At 37.0% G+C, this 20,310-nt stretch overlaps 1 protein-coding gene across 3 annotated transcripts in view; it reads right to left on the bottom strand.

Annotated features, from left to right (window-relative positions):
- The window catches only part of tsc22d1 (TSC22 domain family, member 1), a 41,799-nt gene that overhangs the window by 17,907 nt on the left and 3,582 nt on the right, over positions 1-20,310 (bottom strand). The gene's annotated exons all lie outside the window — the stretch shown is intronic.

The raw sequence follows: 20,310 nt of genomic DNA on the forward strand, positions 1-20,310 counted from the left end.
ACCTTTTTTACAGATTTTTCCCCTGTACTATGGTACAAAGTATCTACTGTAGGTTTCTTTAAACACAATTTATAATTGAATATCTGTGCAAATATATTACTATTACATAAATAAAAATACAATTGAATTTGGGAAATAAATTAATCTGAGTTTGACACATTTTAATGGATTTCATAAGTCCCTACAATTGTTTTGTTTAATGTTAAAAAGATCACAAAATCATAACCTTCCATGAAGTCAAAATGAACCTCTCATGTCCCTAATCAAAATAAATTACACATTGTTCTAAAATAAATATCTGTGTCAGGTATCCCACTGGTGTATGAGAATGAGGTTGAGAATGATACATTGGGCTCTAGAATCTAGAAACCATCAAGATTTAACATAAGGCACCAAGTGACATTTTTCATTATAAAAATGACTGCAATCCCATGAATAAACATTACATGTTTTGTCAGCATCTGTGTGCGAAACCAAAATTGTTCAGAAATGTCCTGAAAATGTTTGTCACAGTTAGGGCTGAAATGATGCCTCGAGTAACTAGAATACAAAAAAAAAAACGTCTGGTTATCTACAGTATTTTTATATGGACAAATATATTACTATTTAATAGTAAAAAATAAATAAACAAACTAATTTAGATTGAAATACATAAATTAGTTGTTTACATTTGAAATTATTCCTTCTATTTTTAGTTATGTTACTTATTTATATATTTGTATTATATTGCATTTGTAATGTAACATGGCAATGGAATGTACAAAATGGGTTTAGTTTTCACAGATATTAATGTATGCAATTTCAGCAATCAAATATTTTATTTCTCTAAAAAGGAAAAAAATTAGTTCATTTTAAGAGACCTGTCTTATTTTCTCTCGTACATTTAGTATTGTTCTTTATTAAAGAAAAAGTACTTATCCGAATACCCAATTAATCGATGAAGACGTCAGTAGAATACTTGATTACTAAAAAAGCTGCAGCCCTTGTCACGGTCACAAATAATGTAATGTAATCACATCTTAGGTTCATCAGGGTCGAAGTGCTACAGTTTACCAATTACTTTAAAATATAGCAAGACTGTGCCCTTGGCATTTTAACAAAAAGGGTATAACACGATGCTCAATAAGACCACTATGGAGAAAAAGTCCCGAGCCAATCATCATCAATAACCGAAGAAGTAAATGATTCTATGGGAGAATGGTTCCGTACAGTTCATAAAATCTGAAATGTGCATGTGCAGTAGTGTTTTTAGCCCAATACAAGCTTAGGAAACAAAATTATATTGAAGTCTGGTTTAATTGTTGGTCAGAACTATGCTGTTTAACTGTGACAGTTTCAGAAAGATAAGACTTGTATACCTGATACAGCTGCCCAAAGAAAATGCAAATAGACTTTCCTGGAAAGATACTGAATTTATGACACACTGTAGCTTACTATGCATTTCAGCCAATAGCCAAGAGCCTCATTCTATCACACTTGAACGTCTCTTTCAGGAATTCACTGAACTGTCTGTCACGTTTTGTATTTATGATGGGGAATGTGTGTCTGGGCTTTGAAAGATGCTTGTTTCATCATTACTCGTACTGTGTATGCAGACATAACCACAGTGTTCTTTTGAGCAATTCAGGTAATGCTTAACATACTACCAGGAACTGGGTTTACCTTACAGTCTTACTGTGTGCAAACTGTGTTTGTTAATCAGGTGACCTTTGACCTGAACACAATGAACCATAAAGCTGTTTTGGATTAGTGTTTTGAAAGAATTGTCTGACTTGTTTTTTAACTGCAAGCCTGGCTAGAATTAATCCCAGTACCCCTCCATCTCATTAAACATTCACTCGCAGAACCAATATCCCAGATTACTACAAGTGTACGTCAAATGTAAATTTGTGACATCGACAGCTTGACTGTAATAACACCTAATCTCTGTTTGCTGTCGTGGGCTTTCTGAAAACTGTAAACTAATCTTAATTTAGGAAAAGTTAATGTCCTAAATCCATTAGGAGTTTAGGACTGTCAACATTCCATAGTTTTCTTTCAATACAACTTTTATTATGCATAAAAACTATGATTTTGATTTACTTGTTTTTTTACTATAAAAGGATACATTTGATATAGACTATGTAAGCAAGAGCCAGTTAAGTCTGCAAAGATCACCAAGCGTGGGACTGAAAGAAAAGCATGATAGCTAGAGATAGAAAGATAGGAGAGCGATATGGAGGAGGGGAAGTGGCAGAGCCCAGCCGGTTTTAACCGGTCCTCTCAACTCAGAGGAGCTCACAATCCCTATGGTGCAGTTTAAAAAACGTAGCTGGATTTTTCTGATCATATATATCTTTTTTAATTGTCATTTTACACCTAGCTCTGTGGGTTCATAACAACAAGGTTTCAAAGGCCCAACAAAGATCAAGCATATAGCGGTACTTAGTTGATCACAGCACACAATAAATAAAAATAAAGCTAACAACAACTAACAAAGAATCAAGGCCTATGGATGTAGTGCTGGAATGCAAGACCTGTTAATAACCTGCAGTGGTACAAAGTGTATGGACAGTAACTATTTTTGGACAACTATTTGTGAATAAAAGGGATTTAACCCAGTGGTTCTCAAACTATGGTACCACTAGTGGTACTTGAAGAGACCCCTGGTGGTAAGTGACACGACAGAACATTAAAAACTCTATATATTAATTTACATTTCATGTTTTAAAAAGAAATTCAAATGTTTCATACATGATAAATAAACGTAAAAAAATTGTTTGTATTATTAATAATACAGTACGTTAGAATTGGAGGACACTGCGTAAAGATAAAGACTCACAGCTCTACTATAAACTTGATTGTTTATTCATATAATTTTCTATTGTGATCATTAGATAGTACTTGGAACACCACATTTTATTAAAGGTGGTACTTGATATTAAAAGTTTGAGAACCCATTGATTTTACCGATTAACACTACTATTTTAAGCACACAAGAGACAATGTGTTGCACGAAATACAAATATATTAATTATATAATGATTTTCAGGAGCAATACATTACTAAACTTGAGTTGTCCAATATGTTTTTTACACAAATTTGCCATTGCATGTCATTCATCACATTTAAGAAAATGGCCCAAAAATACCCAATACCACACAGTCATTAACAATTAACAAACCTTAAATATTTTAGAAATTTCCAGAAAAATAATAACGGTATCCAGATATATAAAACAATACAACAGATCTTACTATGTATTAAGCAAAGCGTCTTAATCCTCAGGTGTGCTCCAAATATCTACAATAAGACAGAGGAAGAAATCTTACACCACTCGATACAACATAACCTGACTGCCTGAGACTTACTAACCTACAAATAATATGAAATTAGACCAACAAACATGTATATGCATTTACAGTAGCAACGCACACACCTAACTTGAATGATAAAATATATATATTCAACTAAAATGTGTCTAAAAAAATTACCCAGTTAAACAGAGTTTTCTAGAATCTGGCATGTCACTACACATAAAATGAAAATCTGGAATTGCACATGATTTCAAGGAATAGTCACCGGCAGGTATGTACTAGTGAACCATGGATTTACATTTACATTTAAGTCATTTAGCAGGCGCTTTTATCCAAAGCGACTTACAAAGAGTTCGGGAAGCAATAAGCGATATGTCATACAAAGAGCAATAGTACAATAGGTGCTAATACAAAGTTACTAGTTTACTCTGTTAGATTTAGATAACAGAGGTTGTTAAATGAGCCAATTCATAAATGTGAAGCAGCTGCCATTGCGTTGGTTGTAAAAGGTGACCTTGCAAAAGTAACCTTTCAATCTGTAATTCAATGCTCTAAAAACATGCACAGTCCCTCTCCACTGGTCGCAAAAGATCTAAAGCACCAGTGTTAAAATGACCTTATAACTGTAACGGGGCAGGTAGGAGACACCCTGCATGTGCACATCTGAAAATTCAATGCATATTTCACTTCTAGTGTAAATGGATCCATATGGCATGGCTTTTGACGTTGCTAGAGAATTAAGTACAATGCCACCTTTGGTGAGAATGATGTGTGATTAGTAATTTGTAGCTAAATCTCTCTGGAATTTACGTAGTAAATGAGACTCATCTATGTCGTATTATATAACTGAACCTTACAAACAGCACTCCTACATCTAACAAAGCATGAGGTTCTCCCATGGTGGAATGTCAAAACAATTCAAAGCTGAAAAACAATTGACATCAACAAACCTAACATGCCAAACAAAAGTCAAAAAGCAGACAACAGGTGTATTGGTGTTCTGATCAGTCGCTTGACTTGACTTTATTTTATGTGATGTTCTCGGTGTTCAGCCTCAATCTTACCTGATGTACATCAACTGGGCACACAGATATAATGGGGCTGCTAAAGCTAAACTAAACACATTTACATAAGGGTTTTCCTGTGAATCTGTTGAATTCAATCTATCCTTTATAGAGGTATAAGGTTAGTTACAGTGACTCTGGGATGCACTGAACAAGAACATCACATTTTAAAATGGCAAATGAAATACCACTCAAAGAATCAAGAGTTGAGACAAGTAGATACAAAAACCTACACTAGGAGGGTCACACTGCCCTCTATTGTTCATTTATGGAAATTAAATAAAGTTTCATATCAATACAGGCGGTTGCGCTGGTCAACTTCACAGGGTGAGGAACAATGTTAGTTTGATTATGGTCGTTGTTAAATACTCTTGGAAGTGCTACTATTGCAAGTTATTGTTGCCATTGATTGTTGGCATTAAGGACTTTACAGTTTATCTGTAATTTGGTAATGCTAATCTAAAAGGCATTAAGCCGAGAATATGAAGTTCTGAGCATTCTCCCTACAAGCAAAGCATAATGGGTAGTTTTGTTTCTTGTGAAGCAAGGTTAATGGATGTGCTTTAGTTAAGTGCTTTTAGAAGACATGCATTTTTAGCTGTTTCTTGAAATTTATAATGATCTTATTAGATCACTGGTGAATACAGGCTCAATCCACCAAGAGGAAAAAATAATGTAATTATTCTGAACGTTGTGCCTCATAGTAATGGAAAGTTTGTTTAGATGGGCTAAGAAAACTAATGATTTAACTCACACTGTAGTAGCTTGCAGCTCATTTTCTTATACTTATAATTGTATTCCTATAACTTTGTCAAACACTTTTTTATTCTTGTTAGGCTCATGACATAAGGTAGAAAAAGGCAATTCATGTTATGCATAGCAACTCTGAAATAGTCACTAGATGGTGCTATAACACTACACAGGATGCTTCATACAGAATTAATTTTATTTTGCTAATCTCAAGACTCTCCACAAATTTCCAATTAAGGTAATGGCACTTTTTTAATTAAACTTTGTGTGAAACGAAAACAAAAAATAACAAAAAATAACATCAAACTGAATATTCATGAATTAAAAAACACGTTTCATATACATCAAAAATGCCATCAGAGGGCAATACAAGCAATGCTTTTCACATTTCAGCTACTGGCTTACATTAACTCGGACTACCTTAGTACTGCCACATCTACTCCTGCCGAAATCCCCATGAAAACCAGCTTTCCTGAAGCTCAGTGGTAAGAGCATGGCGCTAACAATGCCAAGGTTGTGTGTTCGATCCCAGGGGATTGCACATACAAATGTATAGGATAATGCAATGTAAGTCGCTTTGGATAAAAGCGTCTTCCAAATGCATAAATGTAAAAGAAAATAATAAATGTCCATTATTACAAATAACGCACGCCTCTTGCCTCTATTACATAAAGTAAGGGAGTGGCAGCTCAGCCCTTTCAGGTAATCTGAAACAATTGGCTCCACAACAGAACCCCAGCAGTCTTTCAAGACATCCTCCATGTGTTTGGTCATCAGGCCTAACACAGAAAGCTGGAAGAGAACTTCATGAACTTGCATGGTTGACTCTTAATGGTAGGTATAAGTTCATGTGAAAGCGACCTTGATGCCGTCATGAAGTATGGCACAAAGCTTTGATAAAACTTGTTTCATGACCTCAGCAATGAAAGATATGAGTCAGGACACTCTCATACGAAAACTATGCTGCCTGCCACACAAGTGGATAGTGAGTATGCTGTTCGAGTATTTTAAACAGCCTTATAACACGTCTAACAATATCTGATGTGTATTTCCGTTTGATTTTTATAGAGAACAAGCTCAACATTTTTCATAAACGCAAGTGCATATTTTTAATATTTACATTTGTGAGCAATATCCTGATATTTGGTGCATATAAATGCATAAAACAAGTGCACATCTAGTCTAATTGATAGTGCTATTACAGTGTAACCTTGTCCACCATGAGACAAAAAGTTGGAGATAAAAATGTATTGCAAACTCAAACCCAGGCAGATACCGTAATGTTGACCATAACTGCATAAATAGATACTTTTCATAGAAAGAGTGTTTGGCCCCAGCCATCACCGTGCCCTCAGAGCCAGCCTCTTTAGCAGTCTTATGCAATACCGTCTATCTAGTAGCCACAGTCTGTGGTTGTGAGTGGTGCTCTCCGCTGAGGGCACATAAGGCAGCCTAGGACACAAAAAACATTCTATTTAAAGGCCTATTCACACCACGCCAGAACTCTATGAACTCAAGTTCAAATTTCAAGCTGTCAACAGGCTAAGTAGATTTGCTAAGCAATTCATTTAAGTAGTCAAACTATTTCAGGGAATCCAGTATTGCACTTACATTAAGAATGCAGCATAGTTGCAAAATTGAGTTAAAGGACAATTTATTTTTCCAGAGGAACCATCAATTCTATCAGTCAAAATGTGCAGCAAGGATATTATAGCGTTTCTCCTAAACTAAAACACTTCTGTTCATTAAAATAAAATAAAAATATTAATATTATATTGAACATTTAAAATATGATTTGAACATCTAAAACTAAATGAAAATGTGTTTCTGTAGCTCAATAGGTAGAGCCTTGTGTGAGCAGCGCAAAATCACAATCCCAAAGTGCAGTGCAAATTTCTTTGGTTTAAAGCATTTGCCAAATGCATACATTTAGAATGTAGAAACTTTGCCTCAACAATAAACTAAAAAAACCTCTACTTATCTATTCCTTCTCAATTGTTCTCTGTTTGCTTGCTTATACTATCTAAACACTGTAAATTAATCGCCTGTCAACTAAGTCGCTTTTGGTAAAAGGGTCTTCCACTGAAAAAATTTAAATGTATTTAACTTTTAAGACGTCATAAACCATCTGGTAAAATGTCAAGAAATATTTATAAAACTAGTTTAATATGACTTCTAAGAGTTTAGTGATGAAAACAGGAAATTATCACAAATATTCACAGTGTGTCATCCAGCCCTGAAACCAAAAGCCTAAATAACAGGCAAATGCTTTGAATCATTGAAAACATGACTTGTCACGGATCATGACAGCTGACGCGGTGGTGATTCATCACAAAAGCAACAGGGGCCGATCAGTCAGCAGGATCATTAAAACCTTCACCAGCATCTGACTTGCAAGACATCAGGCCTAAATCACAAAACTGGTTTACCAGAGGGGATGGTGAGAGGGAGGACTCTATAGATTTATGTTAAAGTACTGAATGAGCTCTTTTGAAGGTAAAAAGCAACCTTATGATTGTTAATGCCAGCCCTGACCCTGACTTGATTGTCGGATGCTTGTGGCGGAAACACAAGTGAAGGAAATGTGAGATCAGATCACGTGTGCATCACTCTCTCTTACACACACATTCTCACATTACTTGGCCCATGGCTGGGTCAATGGAAGGCCTATGTGTGGCCCCAAAGGAAAGTTCTACATCAATAGTGCATGGCTGTCACTGGATCTGTGCATCCTGTGTGTTGATGTTCCTCTAAGAGAACTGGCGTGGCATACATGCTTTGGAGTGTGTGGGCTGTAAACAAATTATCCTGAGGCAAGAAACGATTCATGTCCGAACATTAAATCAACAATATAATAAAATTGACAAGACAAATATTTAACGAGAGGTGCTAGGTGTGTGACGAGATCTCGAGAACACAATATCCTCAAGCCATTGGCATGATGGAGTGCTGGGCTCGAAATTGCAACCATTTTAATCTCATATGCTCCCTAAATGTAACCTGTGAGACCTCTTAATATATTTGTGAGCGTTTGTGTGAGTGCACATTTTGTTGTGGTGCGACCCGCAATTACAAAGTATGTTTGTAATTTCCTACTTTCCTGTAGCTCAGTGGTAAGAGCATTGCGTTAACGCAAGGTTGTGGGTTAGATCGCAGGGGATTGCAGATACCTATAATGCAATGTAAGTCGCTTTGGATAAAAGCGTCTGCCTTAATGTCAACTGCCTTAATGTAAATGCGCGTGCTGTGAGCTACAGTGACCAGCCCAGCCACTCTTAAGCAAAGTTCTCCGAAATTTTATTCCCATCCGAATGTGCCATGTCAGTAATAATTACGGAAAATTTCGGGAAAGATTACGGCGATTTTTACCTTCTGTAAAAAGGTCTGGAATAACTACCTCAGGTAATACAAAGGTAGCTGTAAATATGCACGTAAATGTGTTGTTTTTCGTGTTTAAATGTAGTTGTCCACGGTTGTTCGAGTTTGGAGGAATCTGATGAAGGAAACATTCAGTTGCCTTTTATGCGGTGGGAAAAAGTGTGTGTACGTGTGTGCATGTGAGTGCGTTATAATGCCTACATTTTTTGCATTTTGTTTAATTAATGTGAATAAAAGACAGTTTTCCCTATATAGTTCATCATTTATGATTTCTTCAAAAGTCAAAAAAGTCTCGTCTCATCTTGTTCTTGTGAGCCCAGTCCTGTGTCTCGTCACGTGGGATAAGCGTCTCGTCACACCCCAAAGAGGTGCCTATGACAGTGGGCAATATCATTTTCACAACTGGGAAAAAGATTACTGTCGAATCCAGCCGAAGGGCAGCGCAATACACTTTGAAGTCGTTGACTAAGCAGAAACCGCTGTTACATCATGTTACTTCATAAAATGTGGATGTAATAAAGTGCTCTTTTGGCCCCCCGTGGCGTATATTACTGGGATAAACTAATAGCTCAGACTAGATTCTGAGGTAGCAGCTGGTTGTTAGCCATTAGCGCATAGCATGCTAGCTACATAACAGCTAACTTTCTAACGGTAGCTACAAAGTAAATTTTTAGTCACCATAACACAACCCATGGATGTGAATGTGTTTAGTAACCAAAAAAATATTACTTTTCTATAGCTATATTTTCGGAAACACACTCAGGACCAGGCTTTGTGCTTTGTGTAATATGTGCAATCACTAACTTACACTCAACTCGCTGTGAGAAAAGTGCCTAGCATGGTAACTATAGATACCGATAACATTAATCTACGTGCATGAACTACGGAATCAGCAACTTTTGATCATAAAACATTTATTGTGGTTTGGTAGTCATTGTTAACAAGCATTAGACTAAATTTGTGACGAGGCACAATCATGCTAATGTTACGTTAGCTATTGAGACAGACAACACTACATTATTATCGCTCTTCAACCTTACGGTTATAAATTGTGAACCAGTAATGTCAGAGTGCCAATAAACAACCTGAGCACAGGTTGTATATAACTAACAAACTCAAAAGTACAGGACAGTAAGAAAAAAATGACACAAGACATTCAAATCCAGTAGCAGGAGGGCTAGGTCTCAAACCGTTGCCTCTTGCAGCCCGTGCCACCAAGGCAAGTCAGTCAGATATTAATTTGTGTTCGGGCTCGTGTCCGACCACTCTCGCATTTTCTTGGCTTCCTCCGACAAAACCCTCTTTGTTTTCTTTGCTGGCTCTGCCATGGCATTGGTTTTGAGACATGCATATTAGATGTTTTGTCTAGCTGTTGGCTAACTCTACCCAGGCTAGGAGTAAAATATGTGACGTATGCCGTAAAGCAGGTTTCAATCTACCGCAGGCTGGGGATGGGCAGGGCTGTGTGTATCGACCCGAACACAGATCTTACAGAGTGTGGTTTGAGCAGCTAGGAGGCTGTCTAGGTAGTAGTGGAAGTGGAATTCGTCCCGTCAAAAGTTGCTCTACCACTGAAATAATTTTAGAGACATTATTTTAATTCAAGTTTTGCTTTAATTCTTACTTTCAGCTAGTAATGGTTAAATACCCTAAAATACCATATTGATGCATCTCTAGTTTTAGACTTTTAGCCACACTAGTTTTACACACTTGGTTTGAAATTCTGCAACATCAACCCAAATTCTGTTGAATCAAATTGCTACATAAGACTAAAAGAAGATCAGAATGATAAGTTCCATTCTTCTCAAAAATGTACCTCTTAAAACCTTATTCTATAAGCCGCATTACTTTTAACACAACATCTACACACAAAAACCAGTGTGACACTGTTAAGCACATCTTGATAGGATGCCATTCACCATCAAAATGCTCCCATTGACTTTATACACAGCCAACCTGTATATCAAAACACATCCACCTACAGCAACTAGACTGGCCTATTGAAGTGTATAAGGCTTAACATTTCTGTGCAACTTGACCATTCATTTAACGCAACAGCATTATCACAATTCGTTAACAACCACAATCATTTAAAGGGAAAATCCAACCAATGCAAAGAAAGATATTTGAATGTTAGCAACTAATTTCTGGGGTAGTCAAAAATAATGGTAGTAAAGGTGCCCAGACCTGTATGTTTTACTCAATTCTTCAAAATATCTTCTTTTGTGGTTGACGGAACCAAAAAACATAATATTTTTGCTACTATGGTAGTCAATTATGCCCCAGAAATCTCAAAAATGAATCCAAATATATTTCTTTGTGTTCAACAGAACAAAAACATTGTAGTGAGTTAGGCGGGATAAGGGCCGGGATTCGAGGCCAGTGTGATTACGAGCGTAAGCTGTACGCGCACCGGTCTTGTATCACGGAGGAGATTGGGAGCATAAGAGGACGAGCGACCGGACCGTAAGTGAGAGAGGACCAGGCCTGGACCTTTCTGTTATGGTTTGTGTGCGTCACCGGCAGTCGCCCGTGAGGGAGCTGCTGGCTGTCTATTTGCGTTTGATTTTATTAATTAAAAGAATATTTTATGTTCGCCGGTTCACACCTCCTTCCTTCCCTTTTATGGAACTTTGTTAAGGATGAGAAATTCATGACTGAATTTTAATATTTGGGTGGACTATCCCTTTAAGAGCTTGGACAACAAACAGTCAAACGAAGCTCACAACAAACTGCTCTGTGGTCTTAAAGGTCTTTTGAAGCTAATTGATGAGTTCGTTGACAAATATTCTTATTGACAGTGCTATTAACAATGATGTCTAGCTTCCTTTATCCCTCGGTTGCACGTGAACGTGAGACTTTTTTTTCCCGCGAATGACGCAGGCCCGCTCTCACGTCATTTGCCGGAAAAACAAGCCTCAGGTTCACGTGCATACACTACAGATGTATGACTAACAAATAGGTTTAAAGAATTAGATCACAAAAGATGTAGGAGTCCGTATAAACCTGTTTTTTCAGCCTACTGTAATCAGATCACTTAAGATCGATGTTAATATCTAAATGAATAGAACTAAACACTGTAGATTACAGCCTTACTGTAACCGTTTCAAATAAGGCAACTATAGATTTTATATACTGGTCATGATAAAAAAAAACTTAGTTTGTGCATAAAAACTTAAGTTAAAAAGAACAGTTTCCATGCACATGGTTTTATTTTAGATGTGTGTCTGTTCATGTCCAGTCTACTTAACATGTTTATGCTCTGTGTTTGTACAATCAATAAGGAAAGTATTGCTGGAGGCTCTGTGCGCATCTAAGAAAGACACTGAAACTAATTGAATGGTTCTTAATGTCGACCCAGCGCAAACAGTACGTTCTGACATTGCGAGTTGTTCACCGTGACATTACTTTGTGACAATGTTCTGAGGTTTCATGTTAGAATTTTTTTCTAATGATCCAGAACCGGCCTAGCCAAGTCCCCAAATAACGCTGTGAATTCATCCCATGGAGAACGTTGTAGCGACATGATGTACTGGTCTTCAGATAACATGGAACTGGTCATTTGATTAATTAATCTAGTCATTTCTATTTGTTATTTAACGGAAAATGTATGATCATCAGAGTAAAATCTGTTATAATGTCAAGACGAATGCTATAAATCTTTATTTAATCTTTAACGACTTTAAAAATGTGTCTCCTACAATCTGTCTAATATTTTGTGGTTCCCATGATTTATTGATTTTGCTTTATTAAATAATACAGAGGATATTAAAAAATATATTGCATATTTAAATCGCAATCGCAATATTTATTTAACAAATTATAATCGCAATTAGATTACTTTTCTAAATCGTTCAGCTCTAGTCGTCACTACGAATATCGGTATCACAAAGTCACATTGCTGGAACGTTATTTGGCAGGTCGTGGCAAACGAATATGGACCGGTCCATGTACGTCCACACAACGTGTTAGCTGGGAACTTGCAGGATAACATGGCAAATCTTGTATAAAGTTTTGACAAAAAATATTGAAATACAGTCACACATTAAATTCAGCGGACGTTAATAAATGAAGATTATTAATGTAGATGAATGTCAAAAGCAGGCTATCAGGAAAAAAGTGTCAAGTGATAGGGGCCTGTGACTCAGTAGAGCTTTGTCGATACGTCCATGATTTAAAACGCACTTAGAAGTAATGGAATTATGCTTTGAAGAACATTTAAAAAAAGTTATTCTCACTTTTATTAGAAACATTATTCTAATATTTGATACTTGCACAAGGTAAGGACACAGGCCTTTACAAAAATATTTTGTTCTTATATGTAGCTTTGCAATCTGCTGGAATCTAGAATGATTTTGATCAGAATTTTATTGTTCATATCAGAGGGCTTTCTCAACTTATATCTTAAAATTGTTCATATCATTATCGGAATTAAATTGTATCAATAAAAATATTTAAATAAAAATTTTACCCATACTGTCCACGTGCAGCCCTAATTTGATTGGTATTTAGTGAAATTTGTTTGCGAATACAGCTGCTTCCACTGTCACTCCCGCTTAAACACATGAAACACATGACCACACAGTGGCGAGATCGAAGTGTGTCGCAACTCTGTTTTTCAAGATTCTGGCTAGTAATGCTGCCCTGCACAACAGTACTGATAACATCGATAAATAACAACACTGAAATATTTCCACTACGCATGAAAGCAAGAGAGAGAATACGAGAGAATGCCCAAAAGAGCCCTGGGTGAGAAAGAAACCCCAGAGCCCTCTGTAAGGTTCTGTTCTATATTCATGCTCCCTTGAAAACAACCATGACAGAGAACAGCAACTGCCGTTCTGCCAGAGACTCAGTTGAAGCAGGGCATAAATTTGCATCTTTTCTGCTTCTAATCCACAAACAACTAAGAAAACAATTACCTCAATACCTTGGATTCAAATTTACAGCACAAAAGAGCATGGTCCAGTTATAAAACAGTAACCAAGAAACTAGCCCCTGCTAAGGGGGATAGAATTGGCTCTGGAAGGGCTACGCAAGAGAGTTTAGGACTGCCGGTTGCTATAGCAGCTCTCTGGCAGCTCAGACAAGCAGGCAGGCCAGCGTAAAAGACAGGGATAGGAAAGCGTGTGAGGGTCTGCACAGAAAGAGCGAGATGGCTGACGGCCAGGCGAGACTGGCAATGTGGTTGAAACAATGACTCAGTGCTAATGGATCAGAGCAGCATGCTGTATGCTAAGCCAGCTATCATTCGGCCTCTTTGCCTAGAGATAGCGATTACGCAGGACAAAGTGACGGGGAGCAACTAGGATTGCGAATCGAAAATCTGAATCGATCGGGAATCAGAATCAACCAATAAACCAACTGTGTAAGAGTACCTTAAAGATCACCACAAGAAGCTCCACTTCCTAGTGCACATTTTTTTATATTGGTAAAGGGGTCATACGGCGTAAATACGTGCTTTTACAAATATATGGTGTGTTATAAGTTGCCCGTAAATGTATTAGTCCCATAAAATTGCTAAAATAAAAGTATCAGAACAAAAGATTCATTCTATCTAAAAGCGAATTCTCACCCTGATATGATTTGACTAAGACCGCCCAAATGTTTACGGAAGTAAGGTGGGCGTACCTGTCAGTACAATTGCTTTGGAACTTGATGCTCCAAATATGGTAAGACGAGTTAAATTTCCATTAAACGCTTGCAATATTCGACCAATCACAACGCACTGGATACATGTCCAATCATAGCACACCTCTCTTTTCAGAGCGATGAGTTTTGTAAGAAATCGGGGAAAATAGGCGATACAAACATGCACGGTATGTGAAAAATACAGCGTATTTGAACCTTAAATAGTGCATACACATCGCATTACATCTTAAACAAATGATAATGTTCGTTTTAGCCTTTAAAATGTATGGATGATGAAATTGAACAATTTCTAAACCTGATCTAGAGAAACAGGTGGTTTTGGACTAATTAGTTCACAAGCCCAAGCTGTTTGCTTGTTAGCTGGTATTAGGAGTTAAGAATTGTGCAGAGGTGAGAACCTCACTGTGGCACACATGGCGTTTGTGGCAGGGATGGGGAGAAAGTGGAGAAAAGACATTCCACATAGATTTAGCTATTCCTATGGCAGCAGGCAAGGTAAGTAAGGTGAGTAAGACCAAGAGCAATGATCAATCACACTTGATAGTGCCTTAAACAAAGTCTGAAAATGCAAACCTACAAAAGACAAAACGCTTTAGTTCAAGATTTTTTTTTAAGTTTTAAAGAAAGAAAAATGCTTGTGCGGTGGCCGCCATTTTTCACCCAGAGTGCCCTCATTTTGCTTCGTCCAGGAGAAAAAATGTCATGGTACATGTTCAACAGAGCAAAAGTTCGACATTGCACAGGCTCAAGGTTTCACATGAGATTTCCTGCCCAGTGTAAGATCACAGTGAAGAGGCTGCTTTCCAGCTCTGCTTGCTTGTGTGCAGACTGCTCGTAGAAGCCAAAATAGGAAGGAATAAAATCTACTGTAACAAGCTCTAGCGGATGCAAAAACAACATGTTGGTTGGGGAGCAGTTTAATTTCACAGCAGCAAGCTCTTTAGGCAAATTAAACAAGCAACACACATGTGACTTTTAAATCAAAAGTATGTGTCATGGCCATTAAAATAGAGATGAGAGGCTTATTTTAGGAGATCTTATGAGATGTACCAATGTATCAATTTTAAATCTGCTATACACGAAAAAGATAATAAACTAAACTCCAATACATTTCGGAATAGATCCAGTCCTTTTAAAACATGATCTGATCATGCAGCAATTAGGTACCGCACCTTAATGCATATTTAAGTTTTGGAATTTTATTGAGAATAGTTCAAATGTAAATTGAGATGTTTACATTATCTGAAAGCTGTATAAATAAGCTTTTCATGGATGTATGGTCCGTTAGGATAGGACAATAATAGGCAGAGATAAAACTATTTCAAACTCTGGAATCCGAGGGTGCAAAATAAATCTAAATCGTCTTTGAAGTTGTTAATCAGAGGTGCTGTAGCAGGCCGTTGTTAAGAAACAGGGTTGTTTTTACGTTCTCTTGGCATACTGCTGTAATGACGTTGTGGAGAGTAGATGAATCCGTAAGCGGAAATTCTAAGCTTTACATAGATACCAAACTTGAGTGGGTAACTCTGAAAGAGCGGGCAACAGCACGCAAAGTTTGTTGGCGTGTTTCAAGACATATTTGTTAACGGTTTTGCTGCATCCACTCAGAAAAAAGTTTGGATTTATTTACTGTAGGAAATTTACAAAATATCTTCATGGAACATGATCTTTACTTAATATCCTAATGATTTTCGGCATAAAAGAAAAATCCATAATTTTGACCCATACAATGTTTTGTTGGCTTTTGCCACAAATATTTCCATGGTCACAAATATGTTATCAGATTAACCAATAGATTATTATGTTTATTGGTACATCATAAAAAGTCCTGTGTGCTTACGCTTGAATGATAGAAAATATTCTTACAATAAGTTTTAAATATTATTTAACTCTGTTGTCACCATCAGAACAGTTATAGTGAATCACAGCAAAGATGCAGAGGCTTGGTTATGCAAATATTCTCTCATACATTTGAAAGAAAGAACATTTCTATAAGTCTCTAAATGCAAAGTCCTATTACCAGTCACTGCTGAATAAACATTATTAAAACCATAAAAAAACTAAATAGGCAACACCATAATTTTACCCAACAGATCAAAGCAGGAGGTTAATTGTCCACTAAAACATGCCAATGCAACTGTCTCAGAGGAACAAACGTGCTATGCAGAGGTTGTTATGCTAGGTCTCTGTTCTGCTAGAGAGCACTAACATGGGGCTGGCTAAATGGGCCAGATGAAAATATCCACTTGCCAAATATACTTTATAGGTAATCAAAAATGTGTTGCCGTGCAATGGCACTTCCCTTTGCGCTGTGTGTCAGGTGCAAAGCTTCATATAGAAATATTTTCAAGTGAATGTGTTGCGTAGCAGCTTTAATTAAGCCTAAACAAACAAAACCCTGGCTAAACTAATTGTGTAGTTACAAGTTGTTTGCAAAATTTGCACAATTAAAAGGATCTGTATTTTGACAGCAACTGTCATGCATCCTGATTCCTCCACGTCATCATGAGTGCAACCTCTTTTCAAACAGCATCATTTTGTGGGACTTGCTAACCTATATAACACTAGTGTGGCATATTTTTTTACAATACTCAACCATATGACAGCATAAAAGGCCATTTTAAGTCAATCAACTGCAGTATTCCCCCTCTCAATCAGTATAAAATGTGGTAAAAAAATAACGTCATGTACAGGAACAGGTATAAATCTGGAAAATACTGTTATATACATTTATGGTCATACCGCCCAGCACGAAGGACATAAACACATGAACTCTGAGAGATTATTTTACAAGCATTTTACTGTTTGAGTGAAGCTATCGTTAAACACACAAAACTTGAACGTATTTTATTTTGACGACCCGTCAAAAGTTGCCACAGGTCCCTGAGGTCTTACTGTAAAATGCCGGTAACTACAATGTCTTTATCTGCATATTTGCCTTGTTCAGTCTGGAGGATTTCCATTGAAAACTAAATCAATCCATTGCTCTCTTGTCTCCTGTGAGGCTTGGAACAGTGTTCTGTGCTGGTCTGTGCAGCAATTAAACAGTAAGCATGCTTTGCTTACTTTTGCCATGGTGTCGTAATAAATTCACGTATGTCGCTTGCAGAAACAAAAATGGCAGCAGCACCATGGGTGGACAAGTTCAAAAAAAGGGGCGGGGACATTATAGTAAGAATGGCTACCTTCGTCAAAAAGGGAGCGAAATCTGAACGGCTCATTTTCTCACATGCTTGCAGAGATAGGCTCACATAAAGTTACTGGGTTGTAATTTTTCACGTTTTATGAGTTGGCAGATGCACCAGAGACCCGATAATAGCACTTAAACATGGCAAAGACTGATTTTCCTGAAATGGTCAGTTTAAAACATGCCAATTTATTATCTTAGAACAACATAAACATTTTTAACGTACAAACGCAAGCTCGCTCAGTACTTCGCGGTTGAAACACAGACACGTGAACTGGCCAGGATTTGAGACATCGCCAAGCCATACTGAATACAACATCGTTTGAGGGAAGCAAAATCTAACTTATGTTTCAGTATTCACTGCAGTTATCCACCAGTATAAACATGGTTTTCAGTGTATTTCTTTGTGAGACTCATTCACAGCTCATATGCAGAGCGAAAACGGAGGTCGGATATGAGGATGAGAAAGAGTTTGCACTCAAAGAGGAGCTCTAACGCCACTGTAGATGTATCCGAGTTAATGTTTAGTTTAGTTATTTGTTTGTTTGTTTGTTAAGTATTTGTTGATAATACAATAAAACACCACCACAATTAGTTTGACTAAAACTCTTATTTAAACTGTGTGTGCATTGCGCAAATTGTTTAATATGAATTCTTGCCTGTTATATACAGGATGCATGAACGGAGTGTCCCGTGCACCATATGTGCTTTCATAGCAACACAGCACACCGCACTGCTGCCTGTATACATCCAGTACAAAATGAGAGTTTGTATTACGTTATTTTAAATACGTTTATGAGCGTATGACAGTGAAGATTATTTAATTCGATTTATTTTATCCACATTTTTCTGTAGCGAGAGTCATAGACAGATACAGTATGTGTTTCTTTGAGAAGAGAAGGTTCACACAGTTCAGGAGAGAGTGATTTAGAGTGTGATGCGACAGTTTCCACCCAACAACACGCTATATACAGTTTAGGTATTTTGCAGTCAGTAATGTCTAGCGGCAAGGTTGTGAATTGCAACAAACCGCTCATTCCACCCCTCCTCCCTTTCGAAACACTACGACGGCTGATAGAACATGGCAAATTATTATAGATAGAAATACATCATTCTAAGGTAAAAAAAACATAACGCTTCATTGTTTAATCTCTTTATACACCTCTGAAGGCATCGCTTTGTATATTTTAATGCATTCCTATCAATAGACCATCCCAAAAATTACACACTGGACCTTTAATCTGCTTATTCTTTAAAAGTAAAAATAACTGTCAACAAGAACAAACTTGATTGTGTATAATCATACAATCATGGAATAAACAGTCAGTGTCCTCCAGATGATTCTAATTAAGGAGTCGTCTTGTGTTGCATCATGGGAAATAGTGAGTGAGTGAGTGAGTGAGTGAGTGAGTGAGTGAGTGAGTGAGTGAGTGAGTGAGTGAGTGAGTGAGTGAGTGAGTGAGTGAGTGAGTGAGTGAGTGAGTGAGTGAGTGAGTGAGTGAGTGAGTCGAATGTATACTCAAAATCTGAAAAGAGTTGAGACAAGCACAAATGGCTGTTGTGAATGTGTCTGAGAAACCAGTTCAGCTGACCTCATGTTGTCTCTGCCCCTATTAGTTTTCAGTCCCTAAAGTATCTGTGCTCTATGCTCACAAGTTTGGAAGGACAGATAATAATCCAAATGACATCATACTAAAAAAAGAGCGATGTCCGTAGAATGAGAGTGAAAACAGCAGTGAAAAAGACTACCATTCAGGGGAAACGCACATGTACAACTGATTTAGGGTCTGCAATGCTATCTGGTTTGGCCGAGTGAAAGTATTTCTTCTTCCATTCTGCTTGGTCATTAATTGGAGAGATAATCTACTTGATCGCTACGCAGTGTGTGATTCATTGAGACTTATTTGTGGTTTATGTGGCTAACTGGGAAAAGCAAATGTGAGATGATAATGTTTCTACACAAGACAACCAGTCAACATGGTGACCCAAGGATTAAACAAACTGAAATCATTTGCACTGACTTAATTTGCAATACTTTTATTGAGCATGTACAACAAGAGAGAAACTCAATGGTCTAATCCTACAAAAGAAACCTGCTATAAACCAAAACAATATTGGAATAACGGCTCGAAGGATAAAACAATAACGATATTTATAATTGTAACTGGCGAATGGGAAAACTGTTTTTCGTTGCTTTTTACATTATCAGAGAAAGAATATCAGGATTATTTGAATGTGCCTTTAATTTGATTTGAGAATATCATAACATAATTTGAGTATGAAAGCATTAAGGCACAGATGTCTTAATAATGATTCTCAAGTGAAAAAAATTGCATTAGTTGGTCAATTCAAACTGCACATTTCTGAAACTGATTCAAACTGAATTATGGTTACATGTCATTTGAAAAAGCTGAAAACCTAATATCAACTCAAGTGTGTCCCGGTGTCAAAAACGATCTGATGTTCAAAACTCATCCAGATACATAATGTAGTTTATGACTAAAAGCAGGTATAAGCAAGTAGTTCTGCGACTGTATGAGACAAAACGGTTTCATTAAAGAGTGTCCGATTACAGACATCCCCAAGACATCTGTTGTTAGACAAGCTCTGTCGGGCACAGGACAGTTTTAGAAAGGCTCATAAACGTACTACAGTGTAAACATGCTTAAATCTTAACCACTTGAGACAAATTTCTTAAAATCTGCAAACATATTTCACACTGACTTAACAGTGTGTTTGTGCATGTGCTGCAATCTTAAAGACCAAGACAATTAATGCAAATTTTCAGTTTCATATCTGTTGCTTTTGGATCTTGTGATGAAGACACAGCGCATATACTGAACTAATTTCTATATTTCTTTCAAACATCGCACTGATAGGCTCAATCAATACAGTGACCATAGATATCTGCTGTAAAATAAAAAGGCACTAAGATATAGCCGCACAAAATGAAGACAAAACAAACAAATACCCAACAGATGAA

The sequence above is a fragment of the Barbatula barbatula genome (assembly GCF_947034865.1).
Source record: "Barbatula barbatula genome assembly, chromosome: 9".
Lineage (NCBI taxonomy): Eukaryota > Metazoa > Chordata > Actinopteri > Cypriniformes > Nemacheilidae > Barbatula > Barbatula barbatula.